This window comes from Panthera pardus, unplaced genomic scaffold (assembly GCF_024362965.1).
Source record: "Panthera pardus isolate Hobbes unplaced genomic scaffold, ASM2436296v1 HiC_scaffold_12, whole genome shotgun sequence".
Taxonomy (NCBI): domain Eukaryota; kingdom Metazoa; phylum Chordata; class Mammalia; order Carnivora; family Felidae; genus Panthera; species Panthera pardus.
Window position 1 is genome coordinate 188,947 of NW_026526677.1, and position 16,706 is coordinate 205,652.

A 16,706-nucleotide genomic window follows, 5' to 3' on the forward strand; every position below is an offset into this window, starting at 1 on the left:
GGGGAGGGGGGGCAGGGAGGGGTTGTCCTCGGCCCACACAGTGGGGAAGGCAGTCCTGAAGGGGGAGACTTCATATGTGTGGCCCCTGAATTCACATAATCTATTCCTACTTTGATGTCCTTTCGCCTCGCAGAAGGCACATTGTTCTCTTGCTAAGGAGGTTTTGAGCCTCCCCCCTCTTGGAGGCTGGACCTTCCTGTCTTTTAGTTGTGGCCCTCTTGTGCCTTGTAGTCAAATGGGGTATAAACCTCACATAGCCTCTCATAATAATGCCCAGGGGATTCCCCTTGGGCTGGGCATATTCATGGGCTTCTTCGCCCCTGCTAAGATCCCCCAGAGGAGAGCCTCTTCATCTGCTCTGGAGGTGCACCTGCACCTGGCGGAGGGTGCCATCTGGCCACTGGTTCCAGAGGAGAGAGAATCTGCCAAACCTGGAGGTGGTGGGGAGACGAAAGGCGGCAGAGTATTGGGAAGCAGGAGGTTCATACAGCGGGGACAAGATTGGTTCTTCCTCCGGCTCACCAGTGAGAATTTGTGGAGGTCGGGACCTATACAGGAACTGATCAGGGTGACCTGGGTCTCTGGAGACAACATGCCAGATGCAGCAGACCATTGGGGCATCCAGGGTTCTCTCAGAGGGCCCTCCTCCGCCAAAAGTGGGCCATTCTAACTCACACAGGGTCCTTAACTTGCCGGGGGTTATCTTAATTCCATAGTCTCCCGAAAACTCCTTCTTTGCTCTGTCCCAACCCCATGATGTTCCCATGAGGCAGAGTTGCAAAGACAGACAGAGGGATAGGGGCGCCCCCTCTAATGAAGAGACCAGTCAGATGCACATCTGGCCATGTCCTGAAAGAACTTAGGTGACGCTTAGCCGTATTGGTCTCAGCTTTGTGACTTATAATCGGAAACTATTCCCATGCCGCCATAGACTGTATGCCATTCACCACGGAATCGCAGACGGACCCACTCAGACTCCGTGGGCTTTTGGGGACCTTAAGGGTGTCCATCTGTGGAGCCACAGAATCAAATTCGGCAGGCAAGCCAGACCGAGTTGCACATTCACACTCACATACACACCAGAGGTTATTACATTCCCTCCCATGCAATGTCTACAGATGAGACCACTGAGGTCTCCAGAGAGTGATCAGGTCCCCCTTACTCCACTGTGAATGGGCAGGACAGGACAGAATTGGGCCCCAGCCTTACCGATATCCGACGTCGGGTCCAGATCCTCACCTGCCGAGTCTCCTCGAGTCCGGTGGGAACGGCGGAGGGGGGCCGACCCAAGGTGACCAAGTGGGAGACTGCCAAAATCCAGGCAGCGCGCGCCTTCTCCCTTGCGATCCCTCATTCTGTCACCACCTCGCCGTTCTCCCAAACTGGTGGCAACAATGGGCCAGTGAGGTTGGGTTTCCCAGTCAGGGAACCAAATATGTTACGGAACCAGGCTGGAACGCTGGCAGAAAAACCAAGCGGCACTCGGAGATCTTGGTGGATCGGACATTTATTTAACACTGGCAGGCTCAGAGGAGACCATTTCTCCAAAGATCTGAGCCCCAAATGCAGGTGGGCAGGGTAATTTATAGCGTCATCTTCCACATTCGTGGCGGCTTTCACACGCGCGGCAAACAGGGCAGGAAGAACCCGGAAGAGGAGTCTCTAAGCTGGGAACTGGAGCTTGTTTTAGTCCCTTCAGCTCTCTTATGGTGCAGAACTTTACTTATTTTCCCAACACGGGGAGGGGCAGAGAGAGAGGGAGACACAGAATCCAAAGCAGTTTCCAGGCTCCAAGCGGTCAGCACAAAGCCTGACGCAGGGCCCTAACTCATGAACCATGAGATCATACCTGAACCGAAGTTGGATGCTTAACCGACTGAGCCACCCAGGCGCCCCTCCTTTTGCTTTTTTAAAATGCGGTTACTGGAATATTTAAAATTGGGTTTGTGGAAAATAAATTCAAAATGAATTAAAGACTTAAGTGTGAGACAGGGAATCATTAGAATCCTAGAGGAGAACACAGGTGGTAACCTCTTTGACCTTGGCCACAGCAACTTCTTTCTAGAGATGTCTCCTGACACAAGGAAAACAAAAGCAAAAATAAACTATTGGGACCTCTTCAAGATAACAAGCTTCTGCACAGTCAAGGAAACAATCAACAAAACTAAAACACAGCCTACGGAATGGGAGAAGATATTTGCAAATGACATGTCTGATAAAGGGTTAGTAACAAAAATCTATAAAGAACTTATCGAACTCAACACCCAAAACACAAATAATCCAGTGAAGAAATGGGCAGAAGACATGAATAGACATTTTTACCAAGAAGACATCCAGATGGCCAACAGACACATGAAAACATGCTCAACATCACTCAGCTCAGAGAAATACAAATGAAAACCACAATGAGATACCACCTCACACCTGTCAGAATGGCTAACACTAACAACACAGGAAACAACACGTGTTGGTGAGGACGTGGAGAAAGGGGAACCTCTTGCACTGTTGGTGGGAATGCAAGCTGGTACAGCTGCTCTGGAGAACAGCGTGGAGGCTTCTCAAAAAACGAAAAACAGAACTACCCTACGGCCCAGCAATTGCACTACTAGGTATTTATTCAAAGTTTACAAAACCACTAACTCAAAGGGATACGTGCCCCACGCCCCCGTGTTGATAACAGCCAAAGTATGGAAAGAGCCCAAATATCCATCCGCTGATGAATGGGTAAAGAAGATGTGTGTATATACGATGGAATATTACTCAGCCATAAAAAAGAAAGAAGCTTTGCCATTTGCAATGACACGGATGGAGCTAGAGTATTATTCTAAGGGAAGTAAGTCAGTCAGACAAAGACAAGTATCATATGATTTCACTCAGATGTGGAATTTAAGAAACAAAACAAATGGGCAGAGGGGGGAAAAGAGAGAGGGGCAAACCAAGAAACGGTCTCTTAAATACGGAGAACACACTGACGGTCACCAGAGGGGAGGTGGGCGGGGGATGGGCTAGACAGGTGGTGGGGATTATGGAGGGCACTTGGATGAGCACCGGCTGATGTACGGAAGTGTTGAATCACTACACTGTGCACCTGAAACTGACATGAAACTGTATGTTAACTAATTGGAATTTAAATAACAACTTTAAACAATAAAATGGGTTTGTGGCCTACACCCTACCAAAGTCACGCCGTGGACGGTCTATTGGTGGCAGATAAGAGGACGTGGTCCTGGCAAGGGGTCACCAGGCCAGGTACCAAGAGGAGGGCATTTGGGAGAGACTCACACTCTTCTGCTCTCATGCATCTTTCACGGATGGGCCAGAGTCTCTCCCCGCATCTGACTCTGGCCCAGGGCAGAGAGGTCACACAGCTGCCCATCCGCCCCCCAGTCCTGGCAGCAACTTGTCAGATTGCTTTGGAAGCTTGCTCACAACAGGACGTGCTCTTCCTATTTAAAGTCTTGGGAATTTTGCAAGACTTTTTCTAATGAATTTCCAAGAGCAGATAAGCAGAGGGAAATAACAAACCAGTAACAGAAAAATTACCTGACTTTCTAACTGCATAGGAAAAGAAGACTGATATTTCTGCGAACCTACCCAAATGACTACTCTATCAAACCAAATATCTCACATGTGTGGGGTGCAGGAAGACGTCTCTTCTTCCTCTTGTGAAGCCCACATTCTGGAACTTCATGAATTAGCGTTTTAAGGGAAAAGGTCTCTTACTGGCCAAACAAGCAGGGAACAAATAGGGTTTCACTTCACAAAGAAATAAGGAGCAGATGGCATTCGGCCTCCACAAAAGCAATCTGAAATACTCTCCCTCAGTAGGCTCCCGGTCTCCCTGGAGGTGCGGAGTCGAGAATACGGTATCATCCAAAGGCCACAGCCCCGCCCGTCCCCAGCCCGGGCTGCGGTGCTGGCTGCACAAGAGGTGCCTTCCAAAGCTGCGGTTGTGCAGTGCGCCTCAGGGTCAGCTGGACAGGCAGAGCTTGGAGACGAGGCCTGGACAAGCACAGAAGATTGGGACAGACATGACAGAAGACCTGGAGACCAGGGCAGAGGGTGGAGAGTGTTCCTCGGTGAGTTTCAGGGGTGGGGGGCTCTGCTCTCTTGCACACCCTCACACCCGGCCCTGGAGGCTGGGGGTGCTGGTGGTTCGGCCCTCCGGAGCACCCCCCTGTCCCCCGAAACCTGCCAGGTCCTTGGAGCCCCATCAGCTCCACTCTGCAGAGGTCATCTGTGCCAGCCACCAAGACGGCAGCTGTCTTCGCGGTTCACGATGGCAGGAAAGCCCTTCCCCACCCCCCTGGAGTTAGTCGTGACCGGGACTCTGCTGCCAGAGAAACAGGGTTCTAAGTGAAAGGGCGTGTCTTCCAGGCAAGAAGGATGGCGTGCGGTTCACCACGTTTCCGGGGCACTGGGGCGCTCGCGGAAGCAGAAGCTCCACCCTCGGTCCCTGAGGGCAGCACACGGACCCCCTGGCAGTGCAGCCCCACATTTGAGGGGCAGCACGAGCAGGAAACAAAGCTTTCTTTGAAGTCCCTGAGACTTGGGATTGTTCGATGCCGCAGCACAGTCTGGCCCACCCTGACTTACACAGGGACTTGATGCCATCTCGTAAAACTTTGAAAACGCGGCCTTGGCCTCCGGCAACAAAGACACTGTTCTTGGGGCTGGAAAGACTGACCCACGTAAAGCCGTGTGCAGCTTGACTGGGCCGCAGGGCCCGGATGGCAAACCTTGCCCCCTGGGTGTGTGGTGAGTGTATTTCTGGATGCAATTAACACGTGAATCAATGGACCGAGTGAGGCAGGAGCCCCCACCCCCCACCTGCTCCGGTGTCGGGGCAGGGTTGGGGGGGTGCTCCTCCAATGTGTTGGAGGCCTGACTAGAACACGAATGTGGAGTAAGGGAGAATTCACACTGCCCGCCTCGCTCTGAGCTGGGACTTCCGTCTCCTCCTGCCACGGGACTCCAACTCGGGCCGGAGGGCACGCTGGCTCCCGTGGGCCTCCAGCTTGCAGGCGGCAGACGGTGAGCCTTCCGAACCACACGAGCCGACTCCCTGGGTGACTCTATTTCTCTGGGGAACCCAGACTAACACAAGCAGTGAGGAGAGCAGAAGGCGGGTCGCCCGCCCTGTGCTGTTCGGAGGAAGGACTGCAATACAATGATTTATAAGAAATAGATATTTGTCATCAGACGGCCAAATACAGTTCTCAGGCACATCTGGTCTTCATGCACAGCTCCCGAGAAAAGGTGACACAGGGTCTTGTTATTACTGACGGTGCTGCTGGACCCACCCACGGGCGGGACGGTTGGAGCTTTCCATGCCCCCAGAGGTTGAATCAGCAACGGCCAATGACTTAGTCAATCGTGACTATATATTAAAGCCCAAGAGGACAGATTTCTGGTCCTTTTTCTCTTTTCAGACGTCCTCCACACGGGGGACCAGAACTCTCCCACGTGCCACCAAGCTCCACGAGTGCGGACGCTCCTCTGGGAGACTGTTGATTCGTGCCCTCGGTCACACCCTTCAACACACTGGTCACCATAAGGAAGTGCTTCCCTGAGTTCCGTGAGTCGCTCTAGTAAAGTAAAAGAACGTGAGGTGAGGGTTGGAGCCTCCGGTCCGTCAGAATCTCTGGTGACGGCCTGGGGCTTGTGACTGGCATCTGACGTGGGGGGCCGGGAGCTGTCTTGCAGGACCGATTCCTCAGCTGTGGGCTCTGACACTATCTCTGGGCAGACGGTGTCAGAACAGAGTTCTCTGACACCCAGCTGGCGTCCAAGAATTGGTTGGCGCTCTGGGTGGGGGAGCACCCCCCATGTAGGAATTAGGTCCAGGAACCCGGACCGACAGACCAAGAGCCTAAGAAGCGGGCAGCCCCAGGGTAAGACAGGGGACAGCCCTGTGCACTGCTCACCGCCACCTGCGTCTTTGGCCTCGTGCGCTCAGGACAGGACCGGCTGCTGACTGAGCAGGAACAGAGAAACCGAGAAAGCCCAGACCACCGTTAGAAGAGGCGACAGCTTTTCTACCTTAAGCAGTAAAAGACGAAATGGCAGGCTCCTGAGTTCTAAGGCTGAGCGTTGCTGCGAGAATCCGATCAGCGGTGTGGCCCGGGCACCCGAGCCTCACAAGCCGGGCACCTGCAGTCCGGGTTGAGGGCGGAGGGCGATAAAGGGAAGAGACACAGCACAGCTGAGCACCAGGAAAAAGGGAGCTAACGGTGTGACTCTTGGCACATGAACCTGACTGAAATTAAACCGACATCTTAAAAGTTGATTACATACATGGGGACTTCTATCGCCCCGAGGAAGCTGTGACCCCAGTTGCCCAGCACCCTGCTTTGAGAGAGTGCGGACGAGGGGTGTGGGAGCCCCTCCCGGGGGCATCCCCTCCTGGGGGCACACTCCAGGTCCAGGCTAGGACCGTGCCCACCTGGGGTCAGGGGTTCTCACCACAGCCACCTGGAGGGATTTCAGAATTCCTGCCCTGGTCCCCCCTCCAACCAGTGCCATCCCTGCTCTTCGGCTGAGTGCCGGGGGTGTGGAGGTGACTGGTTCATCTTTTCAGTTCTGAGTTCTCCCACTTGAGAGGAGACACATCTGGGCTGGAAATGGCGACTTTGATCACTTTTGATCTTCATAAAACTGGAGACTTCGGGGGCGCCTGGGTGGCTCGTCGGTTAAGCGGCCGACTTCGGCTCGGGTCACGATCTCACGGTCCGTGGGTTCGAGCCCCGCGTCGGGCTCTGTGCTGACAGCTCAGAGCCTGGAGCCTGTTTCAGATTCTGTGTCTCCCTCTCTCTCTGCTCCTCCCCTGTTCATGCTCTGTCTCTCTCTGTCTCAAAAATAAATAAACGTTAAAAAAAATTTTTTTTCTTTAAAATTAAAAAAATAAAAAAAATAAAATAAAATGAAAAAAAACTGGAGACTTCGGGATGATGCTGTCAGAATGTGATGGTCCTTAGTCCTGTCCGCCAAACGCCTCTGGCTCTCCTGGGCTGGGGTAGGGTTGTATCTCCCCCTCCCCTGGAATCCGGGCTGTGACTCCCTGGGTTCCCTTCCTCCTGCCCCAGTGACCGCGGAGACACATGTCGAGGTCCCTGCGTGACTGTGCAAGAGTGCGAGGGCTGGACGGAGGTCCTCCAGGCTGTGTGCCGCACAGCCTCGCGCAGCCGACCCTAACTGAGGCACCTGCCTTGGGGTGGTCGTCGGCAGCCCTCAGATTCTCTCCTGTTCCTTGGAGATTTTAGTCTTGGCCTCACATGGTCCCCAGATCTTTTCCAGGCAGAATTTGGGGGCTTCAGAAACACCGTCTGTGATGAATCTGCCCCTGAGATACCGAATCCGGGCTCTTGGGTGCACACACTGTTAACTTTTCTCACTGTGACATTTAGCAAATATTCAGCAAAGTGCATAAAACATAAAAGTGGGGGCGCCTGGGTGGCTCAATCGGTTGAGCGTCCGACTCCGGCTCAGGTCATGATCTCACGGCTTGTGAGTTCGAGCCCCGCGTCGGGCTCTGTGCTGACAGCTCGAGGAGCCTGCAGCCTGCTTCGAATTCTGTGTCTCCCTCTCTCTCTGCCCCTCCCCTGCTCATACTCTGCCTCTCTCTGTCTCTCAAAAATAAATATACGTTAAAAAATTTTTTTGTTTAAAAAAATAAATAAAACATAAAAGTGCACCTAACGAGCTGCCGGACTGTGGTGCCCATCCAACTAGGGCCCAAGTGAAAACCACTGATGCCCCAGCAGGCACCTGACCCCTGCGGCAACCTCCCCGCCTTCCTGCCAGGGTCACCGCTCTCCGGACTTTATGGTGAACCCGTTCTTGCTTTTCATCCAAGTTCTAGCCCCCAAGTGTGGGTTACACTGAACCTAAGTGAGTTCAGGATAACCCCAAACACTGTGCTTTAATTTTGCTCATTTGGACTCGTGTGAATGAACCCTTGCTGAACCTCCCTTCACCCGGTGTTACAGCCGCGAGCCTCGCCCATGTGTGGCTGTCGTCCATTTCTTTTAATTTCCATGTCGTGCTCCATGATCTAAATAAGCCACAGCTTCTCTGCTCTCCTGTGGATGGCCAGTGGTGCTGGCGGCCGTGGCTGTGTATTTGTGTTCAAGTGCCTTTCTGCACGTGGATCCGCGTTTCCATGGTATGTGTGGCAGGTCAAGGGATATAAATGTCTCCCACTTCAGTGGACCAGGCCACGTTGTTTTCCACGGTGGCTGCTGCGACACACATTCCCACAGCTGGCCCTGGGGGTCCCTGGACCCTCCCAGTTCTACAACAGTAGCCACTCAGGGCGTCGTGAAGCGATAGCTCTTTGTGGCTTTAATTTGTGTGTCCCCGATGATGCATCAGGTTGTAGCAAGTATCTATATGCAATAAGGTTGCATAATACATGGCCACAAAACCTCAGTGGTATACACCAATATACGTCTGTTCTTACTCAAGGGTCTGTGAGATCTCAGGACTCCGGGCTGGCCTAGACTAGCCTCCCTTGGCCTTGCCTGGGCTCCCCCGTCACTCTGGTCAGCTGCAGGTGGGAGGGGACAGCTCCTCTCTCACAGGATTTTTGTAAAGTAGGCTCTACACCCAACATGGGCTTGAACTCACAACTCTTAGGTCAAGGGTCTCGTGCTCTACTGACTGAGCCGGCCGGGCGCCCCAGCACGGGCTTGTTCTTACGGCCAGGTCAGGGTCCCCACAGAAGTCTTGGCACTGGCCTACCTCATGCCGTGTTGTGTTAACCACAGCGCGTGGGGAAGGCCGTGGCTGCAGTGACCCCCAGCCTGTTGGGGGAGGGGGATGGAGACTTGGGGCACGGGCTGCAAGCCACCTACCAAAGAAGCTTGGCCACTTTACGTGTGCTCCGTGGCCAGCTGCTATAGAGACACAGGCAACTGTCCGTGGACTTTGTACCCAGAACCCTCCCCAGACTCTTGCTAATTCTCACGGTATCTCTGCGTTGTGTGGTATTTATTAGTTCATTATTTTGTGTCTTCCTTTGAAAGCTTGAATTTTCCCACACTCTTCCTATTTACTTTAGTGGTTACTTCATAAATGATGACATAACTCTGGTTTCTCAGAATCTGAGGCCATAAGGTGTTTTTATCTGCTGGACACACGAGGACCTTGGGATCTCTCAGTCCCACTGACCTCCTTCCAGATTATGCGTCGTTGTTGTGCTTTTTTTTTTATTTTCTAACATACCAAGATGTGTCCTTGTTTGGTGTGACGGATACTGAGTCTGCATGGACACACACTTCGTGTCCCTGCCCTTCACCAGGCCCTCGGTGTTTTCCATCCAGACTGGTTTCCTTCTGGGTGAACAGCTCCCTTAGTGGGAGCTGGTGACCAAAGCCCCTTGACGTCTGTTTTCCGGAAAGTATCTTCATTTCTCCTTCTTTCTTGAGTATTTGTAGTTGGCGTAGAGTTTCAGATTGGCACTGAGGATGCCGTTTCGCGGCCTTCTTTCCCAGCTGTCACTGATATTATAAAATCAGCTACAGTGTAAGTTTTACCCCTTATTTGAAAATCTGTTTTTATCAGGCTGCTTAAAATTTTATGTCTTTGGTTTTCTGCAGTTTTGCTATGATGTTTTGAGGTGTGGCTTCGTTTCTATTTATCCTGGGAGAGACTTGAGTTTTTTAAATCTGGGGTTGACTGTCTTCCCCAGTTTTGGAAAGTTCTCAGCCATTAATTATTCGAACATGGATTCCCCGCCCCCCTGTTCTCCAGTCCTCCTTCTCCTGAAACTCCAATGAAACACACGTGGGAAGCTCTCACTCTGTCCTCAATATCTCTTACACACCCATTGTGTTTCTTGCACATCGTGTTTGTGCTTCTGTCTGGATGGTCTCTTCTTCCATCTTCTTGAGGCGAGGCCCTTGAACCTGCAGTATTCACCCCAACAAGCTCCCCGGGACTCATGCGACCCAAGAGCAACAAACCCACCCACTGAGTTCTTAATTCTGGTTACTGAATCTTCCCATTCTAGAACTTCTGATTAGTTCTTTGCAGATTTGCAACATCACTTTCTATGGTTCTCCATTCCCTGCTAATGTGTTTCAGTTCACCTTTTGTCCCCGGGGAGCTCGGTGAGCTCGCCGTCTAGAAGTCCAGCACCCAGAGTTTCCGTTGTCTTTTCCTGCTGACCCTCCGCCTTGTTTTCTGGTCTCCCTGGGCGCTCCATGCAGAGCTGACTTTAGGCCTGGGATGATTACCTGCCCCCCCCCCCCCCGCCACCACCACCCAGAGAGGGTCCTGATGACCCTGGAAAGCACCTACAGTTACCAAAATCCGATTTCAGAGGTTGTGATTTCTCCATATTTCTGGATCTTCTCTTCAATTGCATCTCCTGTGGGCTCTCTGTCTTTTAGTTCATATTTGTTGTGATGATTCTTCTAACAGGAGTTACTTCTATCGCAGTTTTCATATTTACTACTTACTTCTCCGCTTCTCTTTTCCTTCGTTGTTGATATTCATGGGATGAATCATTCTTATGACTTTTTTAAATGACTTTTTATGTCTTTTTTGACTTTTTATGACAATTTTATGACTTTTACAAAAAGTATATACATATATTTATTCAGCAAATATTTACTGAGCACCTACTTCGTGCCCAGAATTGTGAGCAGTGGACACACACCACGTGTTGGCCGTGGATGGCTGTTCTCCAGACCTGCGCTGCCCTGAGCACAGGGGTCCAGCCGCACTCACTCTTGCGGTGCCTTCTCAGGTCCTGGCTGTCACCCTCCTTCCTGGAGGCGTCGCCCAGAATTTTATCTGGGGTTTATATGGCCAACTCTCCTTCACTTCTGCCCCTTGCTCCTTCCTTTCTGTGGGTGGTTGTTCCCAGGACAGACCTTGCAAAGGCATTCAGTCCACTCACTTCGACGGCTCCCACTCTTCCTGTGTTTTTTTCTCTTTCAGTTCCTCAACCAAGAACATTTTCTATGTCTGTGTTCTACGGCCTCCTGGAAATATCTTTCTTATGCTTTTGCATTGGAATGCCAACTTAGCTGGATGTCAAATTCTAGATTTGTTTCTTTCGATTCTTTAAAATAACACTTCTCATATGGTTTGAGGAGAAATCTGGTATCAATGATTCTTGTTCCCTTACAGGTGATCTGTTCTTTCCCTACGGAACTTTCTCTTTCTGGAAAGTTTGCTTTTGATGCAGGCTGGCCAGGCCCAAGGACCTGGGGGGCCCTCAGGACCGGCTTCGTGCAGGATGGAAATTAAATGTGAGCGGAGAGGAAGGGAGGAAGTGAGAGCAGAGTTTGTTGAAGACAGAGAGCATAGGGGCACCGGTGTGGCTCAGTTGGTTAATCGTCCAACTTTTGGTTTCAGCTCAGGTCATGATCGCACAGTTCGTGAGTTCAAACCCCACATCGGGCTCCATGCTGACAGGGTGGAGGCTGCTTGGGATTTTCTCTCTCTCCTTTCTCTCCCCCTTCCCCCGCTCACACACACACCCACACACACACACACACACACACACACTCTCTCTCTCTCTCTCTCTTTCAAATAAATAAACATAAAATAAAATAAAATAAAATAAAATAAAATAAAATAAACACTTAAAAAAAAAGACAAAGAGTGTAGATATGACAGAGTGTCCAGAAGACTTGGAAAGGAAAAGGAGCATGAGCGTCTTGGAGTTTGGGGCTGTCATTGAGGGTGGCGGCCTGGCATACAGCCCTCTCAACACTGGGAACCAGGCGAACCAGGGCCAGGGCTCAGGTGTTCTCCATAAGCTGCTTAGGCCCTGGAGTCAGGGGTCTTGGACAATGTTTGTGAGGACATTGCCCGCCCGGCCACTCCTTAGATGTCACCTGCTGTGCTGGAAGACTCCAGAGAAGTCCCTAAGTCCCAGAACTTCTCAAGGACATTCGTTACCTCCACGAGAAGGCGTGTGTAGGGTGGGGGTGCAGGTGCTAGCCAGAACAGAAGTGGGAAAAGGAGCGAGAAAGCGGTTTTTCACGGGGTCTCTTACTGTTCCTGTCTCACGTCGATACTCTAAATTTCATTGGTGTGTGAACCAAGTGTGGTTATTTCTTTGCAGACCTTTAGCCTGAAGCCCTTCGTCTTCCTTTAATTCTGGGACCTTTGGCTTCCTCGTTTCCTCAAGTACTTCTTCGTCTCCATTCTCCTTTTCCTCCGGTCTGGGACTCGTAGCATCGACACGCAGGCTCCCCTGCGTCTCTGTTCTCCCGTGTTTCCTCCAGGAGAGCTCTCCATCGATCTCTCAACACACGAATCTGCCCCTCAGCTGGGCCCACTGACTGTTTCCAGTTCTGGTCATCAAAACAGGGACAAAAGCCAGCACTTCCAGAGCACTGAGTCTATACCAAGCACTGTGCTGGATGCCTCACATACATTAACAAATTTAACCCTCGTAACAGCCCAGTGAGATAAGTGTTGTTATCGTCCTCATTTTAGAAGAGGAAGTGAAGCACAGAGAAGTTAGGTAACCTGTCCAATGTCACACAGCTGGGAAGCAGCAGGGCAGGGATTGGCACCAAGGCACCGGGGTCTGAACTCAGCCACTCTGCTGCCTTGCTCATTCTCCGTTTTGTATTACTTCTTTCAACATGCCTAACATCGATTTTCTTTCCTAACTTTTTGTTTTGAAGCAATTTGATTTATGGGGAAAAAATGCAAGAATAGTAGAGTTTCTCAACCTCCTTCACCCAGATCGCCCTGTTGGCAGCATCTCGGGTAACCATAGTACCTTGATCAAGACCAGGAAATGAACACTGTTGTAACACTACTAACCAAACGAAAGACCTTATTCAAAGTCCACACGCTTCTTCACTAAGGTCCTTTTTCTGTCCCGGGGTACCGTGTTGCACTGAATGACCAGCTCCTCTGTCCTTCCTTGTTTTTCATGATCCAAATACATTTGTAGGGTGACCCCCAGTTGCCGGAGACCAGCTCCAGCAACCAGGGGCTCCCTAAGGAAGAACGGCGTCGGTGAAAATAAAACAAAACTAAAATAAAAAACTAGAAAATACAAAACTAAAATAAAAACGAAAACTAAAATAAAAACAAAAAATAAAAATGGACACAGACAACAGCAGTGTGTTGAACTGGCCGATATATTGCAGTAAACATGGCCTTATATATGCTAGTGATTTCCTTGTAGCATACGTCATCTATGTTTTTCTAACGTTACCTAATTTTGACAATGTTCCTATGTGTAAACAACCTTTAAGAAATAACATGGTGATTTTCCCCTAACTTTTCCGCATACCCTTTGATTATAGATTAATTTCTTACATTATTCCATTATACATCTGCGTTTATCTATAATCTACAAAGCATTTGCTTTGTTGTTCTCGTGAAAGGCCCTCCATTTCTCAACACCTCAAGTGGAACAGTTACAGGGACATGACCTCCTAACCACATGAGGCCAGAAGAACAATGTGTTTGCCTCCGTCTGAGGTGCCAGAAAGGGGCTGAAAAAGCCTTAGAAACCCATGCCTCATACATTCTCAGAGAGACAATGCACCTAGGAACCAATGAGCCGACTAGGTTCAGTCATCGTCTGGAATGCCTCCTGGGGGCCAGGTGGGCCTAGGGGTTGAAGTCACCTGTGCCCAGAGATACGCTCCTTAGTTGCCAGAGTGAGGCTTTCTATGTCTCTCCTTTACAGGCCCTCTTTGCTGGCAAAGGCGCGAGACTATCCTTCCTGTAAGTAGAGGAGTCTCCCTAGGGGATGGCAAGGGCTAAACGTAAGGCCGGACGATTTCTTGCGGAACCTTATTTTCTTCCCTAATGGTACTTTTCCCAGGGGGCCTGCCGAGGGCAATTCCCCAACAGACAATACCGCAGGTACTTTAATAAGGCCAAATTACCTAAAAGCGGGAGTACCAGCAGCTTCCCTGTCGGCGGGCCGCCCTGCAGTCACCAATCCGTCCACAGCACGGGCCCTGCCACTCAGGCTGGGATAGCTCGGCTTCCAGCACCCAGTTACTCTGTACAACACTTCTCAACTGGTGTTTGTGTGGTTTCTTATGTTTGGGATGAGTGTGTGCATTCTTGGCAACAGTCCTACAGAAATGATGCTGAGATGTTCTCGTCAGACCACGGAGATCACGATACTGATGTTTCACTACTAGCGATGTTGACCTTGACCCCCTGTTAAGGTGGTGTCTGCTGGGTATCTCCATGTAAGGTTACTATATTTCCTATGTATGTAATTAATATGTTGAAGAGATACTTTAAGACCATGAAAATCACATTTCTTCCCAACTCTCACCCACAACTGAAGCAGCCACATCCACCGGTGGTTCAGGCCAACAACTCTCATTGCGGGGTGTACTCAGTTGGTGATTTTCTGTTTTCCTCTTTCCTTCTCCATTTACTGATTGGATTTCTGCCGTAAGGATGAGCTTTCCCTAACCTTTCACTTGTCGATTTAATCGAGTACCTATCTAGGTGAGGATGTACAGATATAGATTTTATTCTCTGTCTTACAATTCAATATTTTTATTGTGTTTTTGCTGAAATTACTCAGCTTTTGCTGTCAGGAGCTCCTTCAGGCTGGCACCTGTTTTCTTCCAACAGCCCCTCTTTGGTTTTGTCTGTGGCTTGGGGCACTCCTTCTCGCCTGCCCTTCAATCAGCCATTTCTCCAGGATCCCTGGTTCCTTCGGGAGGATGGTTCCATCCCTGGTCTTGGGAACCAGAAAGTCCCCATCCTGCCCCAGCTGCTCTGTTTTCAAATGGATTATCTCCTGAGAGAAGTGGATTGATAAAAGGACCAAAAGTCGGGAGGGAGGCCACCTGCCTGACTGGACTTGTGGCCAGAGCTGAGCGCTTGGAAAGGACTTTGGAGCAAGACTGAAAACAGAAGTCCACCAAACTTTCAGCCCTACAGCTGCAGCAGCAACAAGGCCAGAAACCCCAACAACACCTGCGCCTCCCAGGGCGCCTTCTGGGGCTCCACCGTCAAAATGCTGGCCCAGAAATCGATGTCTGCTTGGTAATCAGCTGGGACGCTGGAAAACAGATCCTCAAAGGGTTTCTGAAAACATTTCAACACCAACACCAACTCCTACTTTTGAAGGAGGGCCCCTGCCCAAGCCGCGTAGAGCAAGGCCAACAGGCCCACGGCCACCACTGAGCTCAAAGCGCACAGGCTCATTAAGTGACCATCAGCCCTATTACATCGGACCCATTACAGCCAAGCACAGTTCTTAAGATTACCATACAAGGCAGCATTCCATAGGCCCCCACAGTCCTTCACTCTGCCCCTATAACTATGTCTAGGCCATGTCTGTGAAATATAAACCTCAAGGAGATCATTGTTATCAGAAGGGGAACAAAAGGAGGAAACTTTATTTGGAACTTGGGCAAATTAAAAATGTTAAGTGTTTTTTCCAAAATATTAATAAAAGGCTTTAGCCATCTGAGCAGGTGACCATAACTTATTCCATCTGCCAGAAACACAATTTGCATAAAAAATGTATTATAGCCAGTGAGTTTTGTATTATTGTACCTGATCGATGGCTACGATTTTGGAATGGAGGGGCGCTCAGGTGGCTCAGTCTGTTAAGTGTCTGATTCTTGATTTGGGCTCAGGTCATGATCTCACAGTTCATGAGACGGAGCCTCATGTCGGGCTCTGCGCTGACAGTGTGGAGCTGGTTTGGGATTCTCTCTCTCCCTCTCTCTCTCTCACTCAAAATAAATAAATAAGCGATAAGATGAGATGAGATGAGATGAGATGAGATGAGATGAGACGAGATGAGACGAGACGAGACAAGATAAGAAACTTTCGGAACGGAAGCTGTCAAGTCCTGTTTGTATCTGTCTTTATACGTGTATGTTGCAGTTGCCTGGTATTTTTTTACCTCTAGATGATATCGCCAAGATTAATTTAAAAGAGATCTATTTAATTGGCTTAAAGAAAATTAAGTACTTATATAAATTAAGTATTCCTAAAATTCTCAGGTATATAATAGAAACTAACCCAAACGCTTTTCAGGTTCATGATCTGGAAAAATACTCAGTAGTGAAGCTAACTGAAGTTGGTTGGAGGCTGGCTGGTCCCGTGGACCCAGAGGGGGTCCACGGGACCAGCCAGGAGGGTCTTCGGCCTCTCTCAGGATGGAAATTAAACATGAGCCAAGAGGAAGTGAGAGCACAGTTTATTAAAGACACAAAAGAGTCTGGGAGACTCAGAAAGGAGAGGAGAGGGAGTCTCACCTTTGCTTGGGGCCTGGGGCACATGTCTTCTCAGTAACCCAGGAACAAAGATGAGCATCTAGGCATACTCCATAAGTCACTGGTGCCCTGGAGCCAGGGCTCCGGGTGCGTCGGTGGTCTTGGGAGAACGTTCCTGACACCTGCCCGGTCCCTCCTTGAGTGTTACCTGTTGTGCTGGAAGACTCCAGGGAGGTCACTACCTCCCTGACCTTCACGAGGGTGTACGTTACCTGTACGAGAAGTCGTGTGTAGGGCCGGGGTACAGGTCCTAGAAGGAATAAAAGGGGGAAAGGGAGCAAAAATGAAGTTTTTCATGGGGTCCCTTCAGCTCCCCTGTGTCAGACATGTCTTCTGAACGATCAGCACTGAACGTGATGTAGACACACAACTTTCACTCCACCTGGGCTCGTTGGTCCCTAAGTGCAGGGAAGCTCTGTTACATTTGTCAGCAAGAAAAATAACTCAGGATGATGA

At 50.2% G+C, this 16,706-nt stretch overlaps 1 long non-coding RNA gene across 1 annotated transcript; it reads right to left on the bottom strand.

The window, feature by feature from the left end:
* Positions 1 to 1,491: 1,491 nt before the first annotated feature.
* LOC128776122 (uncharacterized) lies at positions 1,492 to 4,288 on the bottom strand. Its single transcript, XR_008421051.1, has 2 exons — positions 3,758 to 4,288; positions 1,492 to 2,074 (listed from the first exon to the last, which is right to left on the bottom strand). It is a non-coding gene; the product is annotated as an uncharacterized LOC128776122 (long non-coding RNA).
* Between the last annotated feature and the right edge of the window lie 12,418 nt (positions 4,289 to 16,706).